We start from the raw sequence: 7,862 nt of genomic DNA on the forward strand, positions 1-7,862 counted from the left end.
TACACGTTCTGATGGTGGAGCCTAACTCTGAAGTGTTTGCAAGATGTGATTATTGTTTGTTACTGAATCCAGGGCAGAACACACTAGTTTGGCTGTGACAATCAATACAAAATGGCTACGTCCATGTGCAATGTTTTACAAGGGAACTAATCCTAGTTTACACTCCCAAATAGAGCTCCCGTGTGACCAAGTGTGACCAGCTATTTCATTGAATTTGGACATGGTTATAAATAAGTTCAGCTCTCAGGATTAATAATTAAATATTTACAGTAGGTACAGTACCTCAAAGGTGTTATTGCAATAACTAAGGAAAAGTAAGAAGAGTATAATTACTTATGAGCATTATTAAAGTGCACTGAGTTAAAGGTGAATATTCCTGAGAAACCCAAGACAATGAATGAAGGTCTATTATGGTACTTTATTGTATGTTTTAGTGATGAAGTGTAACAGGTTTGCTATGTAAAAGATTATGCAAAGAATATGGGAAGAACATGCAGTATCGTAACAGTAATAATAATAATAATGATATCATGAATAATGATAATATTTCCAGTGATACAAAATGGTTTATTGTGTATTTTGATGAAAACAGAGTTGAAGATAAAGTAAAATACATTGAAATAATAATACCATGAAACAAAATAAATGGGAATTTGTGGATTTGTGATATGTGAAAATAAATTCTTATGAGAGCAACCAGTCTGAAAACAACTAAAACGTTCTGTGTGCTTCTTTCTCCTGTTTATCAGGACAATATTATCTGCATGCTTGTCCTAGCTACCTGGGACCTGTAACATTGGGTTATGTTAACTAAGTCCTTAAAGGGGAATACCACTCTTCGTTTTAACATTGTACTTGTTTTATTAGTGGTGTTAATATATAAACCTTAGAGCTGTTGTGTGAAAAATAACTACAATTTCAGAACGCATTGTGATGTGATGTGTTATCAGCTTAAAGCAACTGTCTTTAACAGTTGCACAGAGCATTTGTGAAAATTATGGAATAATCTTGAAAAAAAATAAGGGTCCACAGTTAAATCAAATCAATTGTCTTGACACAAATATTTGAGATACAATTGTCTATACAAATCATGACAATGTATGTCCATGCAGTTAGGTTACTAGCCTACTAAAATGACTACATTGCTATAGATTGTAAAATTGTGAATTTGTTATGTGAAGATGAAAGAATTAAGAAGTTTAATGTCCATGAATAATCAAAAACATTATTTCATTCACATAGGGCTAAACATTTTTGTAATGATTTTAAATGACAATGATATTGCACACAATGCACAGTGAAGAACTTGTTTTTTTGGCAAAGAAAAGCACAAACTGTCTGATGATGACCCATCATCATTTGGTGTCTTTGGTTATGAGCCTTTCACATTGAAATGGAGCCTGACTGCAGTTTAAGTGGAGGAGAGCTGTGAGGAGGGTTTTCACCACTCCAAGACAAGGGAGTAACTCAAAGTGGTATGGTAACTCTACCACTTTGAATCACATTCACATTCCGGGCTAGGGTGTGCCAGACACCTTTATTTCGGCTATTCATTGACTTAATTCATGGGATGATGAGCCATTCTGTAGGGCCTATACAGAATGGCCCATCATCCCAAGAATTAAGTCAATGAAATCAATTATGGCCTGGAATGTAGCCTACAGAATGCAAATGCTCCAACCTCAATACAAGTCCATACCAATACTTAATTTAAAAGTCCTATAGATTACAGGCATTTAAAACCTTAGAAGTTAGACTTTTTTGTAGGCTATATATATTTTTGTTCAACTTTTTTTATTCAAGTATTGAAGAAGCGTTGTAGTTCTATATATTTTTTTGTTCAACTATTTTTTAAAGTGGCATCTGTAGGCCTATATATTAACTATTATATAGTTATATATTATTAACTAATTCCTACATTTGATCTGTTGTTCTTGTTGTAGTAACGACCCAGCACACTCAAACAAAAGAGGCTGATGACCCCCCTTGGGCCCCCTCCACTCACTATAACTAGACACCTTTCCTCCTCCTCATTCTCTCTCTCTCTCTCTCTCTGCTGCTGCTTTATAATAATCTTTTAAAACCGTAAAGGAGTTTTTTGCTTAACTTCTACCAGACCCTCTCCATTGGGACTCGTACTGGAGACTCTGCTTTTCATCATATTATTACAAAAAGGTACATGTTTAAATTCCCACATTTTGAATAGCCTATATTGGTACTTATCCATTTAGCTTAAACGTCCTAGGCCTACTGTATCATGTGATGTTTGACTAATAAATGAGTCAATCAAACAACATGAGCATATGCATGACACTGACTCAATTAGAAAATACAAGATACAAGACAACTTTAAAGGCCAGTTTAACAGTGTTTAATGTACATACTCTAGCATGATACAATTCTGATCCATGCTGTCTTGATCCCCATCAACATAACAGTAGTAAGACCTTGTATTCACTGTTCAGTTTAATTTTTATTGATTGTTTCCTCTAAATACGTTTCCTTTAAATACGTTTTTTGACTTCATGTTTTGCGTTAGTTATACTAGACCCTAGGCCCTTTAAAAGCTAGTGTTGCAGTGTCCTTTGGAGCGAATTGTTGTCCAGACTGATCACATCCATAGGCTTTCTCTCCAGTGTGAATTATCTGGTGGATTTTGAGGTCAGACCTAACAGAGAAGTGTTGTCCACACTGATCACATCCATAGGGTTTCTCTCCATTGTGAATTATCTGGTGTATTTTAAGTCTGGACATTGTAGAGAAGCGTGTACCACACTGATCACAGCCGTGATGTTTTTTCTAGAACAGGGATGCCAGACTGATGATGCAACACTGATTTGACAATGGAAGACAATGGAATAAACAAACGTGTCACTATAGTGTCATTTTTAATGATATAGCCTACTAAGAAAAGTAACAACAAAAACAATTTTGGACAAATAATAAAATATAATCTAAATGTAACCTACAGCAAATCTACAGGTCAAATTACAGAGAAACAAATAAGATTGAGAATAAAATGAATATTGAGACACACATATTTCTGCCTGCAGCTAAATGTAAGTGGTTATGCTCCGCAAAGACAATGCAGCATAACAGAAGGATGACAATAATAAACATGGTAAGGTCAGACATAATGAAGCAGTAATACAGAGTCTAGATAGAAATATATGTAGTGGGCAATCGGCACAATGGCAGAACACAGTACATTTGGTCTAACAGGCTACAAGACAACATCATCCTGTTCTTTCCTATACTTTCTCTGAAAATAATTGACTCAGTGAATGAGAAATAGTACAAAAACAGTATGTTAAGTTTACTTGCAATTAATCAACAAATCAACTTGTTATTATATTACCATTCTAAATAAACAATTGCTTAAAATATACCATAATGCTCATCATGCTACACTTGGTTAGTAGATTTGCTGATGTTTCTCACCCGCTCCAATGAAGCTATATAAAACACTAAACAGATTTATATTTCATATGTGCGTTCATGACATGAACTAATATAACTCTTTCCACACTGACCAGAAGGGAACAGATTAAATTCAGTGTTTACAACCTGGAAATTAAAACATTATTTGAATTTCAAAATGCTTTTCCACACACATCAGAATGATTAGGGTTTCTCTCCAGTGTGAATTATCTGGTGGCGTTTAAGGTTGGCCATTCTAGAGAAGTGTTGTCCACACAGATCACATCCATAGGCTTTCTCTCCAGTGTGTATTCGCTGATGGCTTTTAAGGCTGTCAATTCGAGAGAAGTGTTGTCCACACTGATCACAACCATATGCTTTCTCTCCAGTGTGAACTTTCTGGTGTGTTTTAAGGTTGTTTATTTGAGAGAAGTGCTGTCCACACGCATCACATCCGTAGGGTTTCTCTCCAGTGTGAATTCTCTGGTGGATTTTAAGGTTGTTCATTTGAGAGAAGTGTTGTCCACACTGATCACATCCATATGGTTTCTCTCCAGTGTGAATTCTCTGGTGTTTTTTAAGGCTTGACATTTGAGAGAAGTGCTGTCCACACTCATCACAACCATAGGCTTTCTCTCCAGTGTGAATTCTCTGGTGGATTTTAAGGTTGTTCATTTGAGAGAAGTGTTGTCCACACTGATCACATCCATATGGTTTCTCTCCAGTGTGAATTCTCTGGTGGCTTTTAAGGTATGCCATTTGAGAGAAGTGTTGTCCACACTGGTCACATCCATAGGGTTTCTCTCCAGTGTGAATTTTCTGGTGATTTTTAAGGCTTGACATTTGAGAGAAGTGCTGTCCACACTCATCACAACCATAGGCTTTCTCTCCAGTGTGAACTTTCTGGTGTGTTTTAAGGTTGTTCATTTGAGAGAATTATTGTCCACACTGATCACAACCATAGGGTTTCTCTCCAGTGTGAATTCTCTGGTGCATTTTTAGCTTGGACATTGTAGGGAAGCGTTTTCCACACTGATCACAGCAGTGGCATTTTTGTTTAGTTAAGCTTCTTTGTTCTTTCTCCTCTGGTAGAACAGGGGAGCTTGACTGATGATGCAACACTGAATTGGAAAATAAAAACATTGTTTAGAGGCACATGGACATAACATTGCACACATTAATTAGAGGTTAGTGTGCACAATTAACATAGTTTTCCCTCCAAATCCCTCTTGGCACTACATCATGGCACAAATGGTATGTATACAACAGATGATTATTGTCTCACTTTGTTTAAAGTGTTCTAGGGTTAGTGTTCTAGTTTTAAGAAGGCTGTTAGAACTGTTATAAACACATTGCATGTGCATCAGCATGCTCATTCTAGATTCATAGGATGGTGATGAAACACATGTTGATTAATTGAAACAGGTTTTATTTTAAGTCAATGCTAACATTAAAACAAAACAAATAAACATGACTAGTTAAAAGAAAGCATCCTTACAAAATGCTGTATATCCATATATACACGGTAACTAACTTACATAGGTCTTGGTGATCATCCTGTTGAGCAGAATTGTTCCTTGTGAGTTTGAGAGAGTTCATCTTCACCTGAAGTCTGGAGTCCACAGTTAGATCTGATCTGAAATGATTGCTATCCTTGAGGAGATGTGGATAACTGACAAGTACAAGCTCTTCTTATACTAGAGAGCCTGCATTGGAACCAAATGCTTAGGATTGATTGGCCAAATAGGAGAACAATAGAACCATCTCTCCACAACGTAACAAATTGCTGCATGTGATCCACCCCTCTCTCCTCCCCCAGGTCATGCTCTATGCAACATTCTAGAAATGAACTGCTAACTGTGAGATTGCTTTGTAAGCTTCATATTTAATTAATCTAAATCCAAAACAAAATGATACATTGATGTATGGACATAAGTACATCATAATAAGTCCATCTGCACATGAGTAAAGTCGAAGCATGATTTGGCATACATTCAAAATACACTGTTAGGTTCAAAGCATATAGGCCTACATAGAAACATGATTATTATACTAATTATTTGTTTATGAAATATCAGCAATGAAACACAAATATGAAACCATAATGATGAACAAAAACAAAAGAACAAAAAGAACAATTATGGTGCAGAAGAGAAAGGAAGAGGAAAAACTCAAAGTCTGTGGGAAACAGAGCTTAAAATAAATAAGAGTGACATCTTAAGGTTTGCCATTTGAGAGAAGTGTTGAAATAGGGTAGGGTTGTTGTTTCTCTCTGGTGTTAATTGTCTGGTGTGTTTTAAGGAAACCTATAGTGAACCCCCTTTAGCAGTCAGCTGCACCATTCAGCTCTATTGGACTCAGTTAACACATGTGTGGGGGAGATCAATAAACAGGAAATAGCTCAATAACTCAAATGAAACAATAATGATAAAATCAAGATAAACAAAGCAGCAGCACAATAAGTGCATTGTATGTAGTCATAGCACTTCATAGTATATATGTACAGCATAGTATAGCATATATGTATAGTTTATATGTATAGTGTCATTATATAGATATGTTCTAGTTATAGTTTATATGTATAGTGTCATTATATAGATATGTTCTAGTCACGTTCTTAGCTTACGCATGTTTCGCGATAAATGCATTTTACATATGTGATGTATTCCCATGCTTTTTGTTCTTGCTTAATGTAAGTCGCTCTGGATTAAGAGCGTCTGCTAAATGCCTAAATTGTAAATTGTAAATTGTAGCAGTGGCTATATCTAAAGGAGGGATATAAACCAACCATTTAGTACACTGTACACAATACAACGCATCTCATCAAGTTCATGTTTTGTTTGTATACCTTAATTATCTGTGCTCACACATTCCTCTCCTGCCCATGAAAGAGTTCGGGCCCAGGGCACATGAATTAACATCATTCTGAATGGTAACATATAGTTTAGATTACATAATAAACATTCTTAAAACTACATTAATGAGACATGTTACTCACCTTGGCACTAAAATAAATACAACAGTGGCAGACCCAGGCCTCAAGACCTATGGCCAGGCCAGCATTCAGCAAACTCTTGTTTGGAAGGTGACAGGGCATTTAAATAGTCATGCACCTGATTCCTGATGAGGAAGTGAACAATAAGCTGCCCCTATGGTGGCCTCTGAGGATCAATAGTAGGCCTACCAACTGGCTACATATGTAAGAAACAACCTTTCACCAAATCAGCTTGACGGTTCCCTGTTTCCCTTTTATGTATCCTCTCCTCTTTTAAATAATTTTGCCTTCATGTTTTGCTGAGACAGAGATCAGGAAGATTATGTGGAAAATGAGTAGAGAAGAATTGTGGCATTTTATCGTGAACATTAGTGATATGAACCAATGATATGAAGGTATGTTGAAAAGTGGTGAAGTGGTCCTTTAAGCAAAGCTAGTCTTGCAGTGTGGCAAACGTTCTAACTATTCTGCATGAACTGTTGTGATTTAGATTTGCATTACATTTAAAACCCCAACAACTATTAATGTCCTTGCATGAAAGAGTCTCTCTCATCCCTCATCTCTCATCTCACTCTTGTTATTCAAGCAGAACCATTAGATAGATTGGACAATCAGGTCCTTATGTAAACTTAATTTGCACATGATTGCTCCAAATCAGTTCAGCTTTGTTTCAATTTAAGAAAAGGCGGCAAGTTGTTTCAACTTGTTTGTGATAGTGTTCATAACAGTGTCTTAATTTATCTTGTAAAACTGTTATGTGCTCCTACATTACAAGGTGTGTTATTGCCTTACAAAGGGTATTTCATGTTATTGACTGAAATTACCACACATAGTACTCAAAAGCTCAAAAAACACATTTTGACTTTGAATGTTTGTCTTTATTTGTGACTGCACAACCTGTTTGCTGAGTACCAGGTTTGTATTGGGCCTAATTGTTATCTGTAGAAATGTGTGTGTGTGTGTGTGTGTGTGTGTGTGTGTGTGTGTGTGTGTGTGTGTGTGTGTGTGTGTGTGTGTGTATAATGAATTGTAATTATGTTTCTCTGTCTTTTTATAGTAAAAACCATAACGTGAAGCCTCAACTCCTTGCTTATAACCCAAATGCTCATGTGTGCAATGGAACAATAAAGGCTTTGATGGTCAGAGCATATTCTATAGAAAACTTCATTATTATCCTAATGTATATAGCAAATATCTGCAAGGCAGTTTGATGTGCTTTGCACAAGGACCTGGATTTTGAGGTCAGACCTAACAGAGAAGTGTTGTCCACACTGATCAGATCCATAGGGTTTCTCTCCATTGTGAATTATCTGGTGTATTTTAAGTCTGGACATTGTAGAGAAGCGACGTTTTTTCTAGAACAGGGATGCCAGACTGATGATGCAACACTGATTTGACAATGGAAGACAATGAAACGAACGTGTCACTATAGTGTCATTTTTAATTA

General features: G+C 36.2%; 1 long non-coding RNA gene across 1 annotated transcript; it reads right to left on the bottom strand.

Annotated features, from left to right (window-relative positions):
* Window positions 1-2,726: 2,726 nt before the first annotated feature.
* LOC306919488 lies at window positions 2,727-6,491 on the bottom strand. Its single transcript, XR_013789554.1, has 3 exons — window positions 6,419-6,491; window positions 4,959-5,056; window positions 2,727-4,541 (listed from the first exon to the last, which is right to left on the bottom strand). It is a non-coding gene; the product is annotated as an uncharacterized lncRNA (long non-coding RNA).
* Window positions 6,492-7,862: the final 1,371 nt, after the last annotated feature.

This window comes from Electrona antarctica, assembly GCF_951216825.1.
Source record: "Electrona antarctica genome assembly, contig: scaffold_25, whole genome shotgun sequence".
NCBI classification, from domain to species: domain Eukaryota; kingdom Metazoa; phylum Chordata; class Actinopteri; order Myctophiformes; family Myctophidae; genus Electrona; species Electrona antarctica.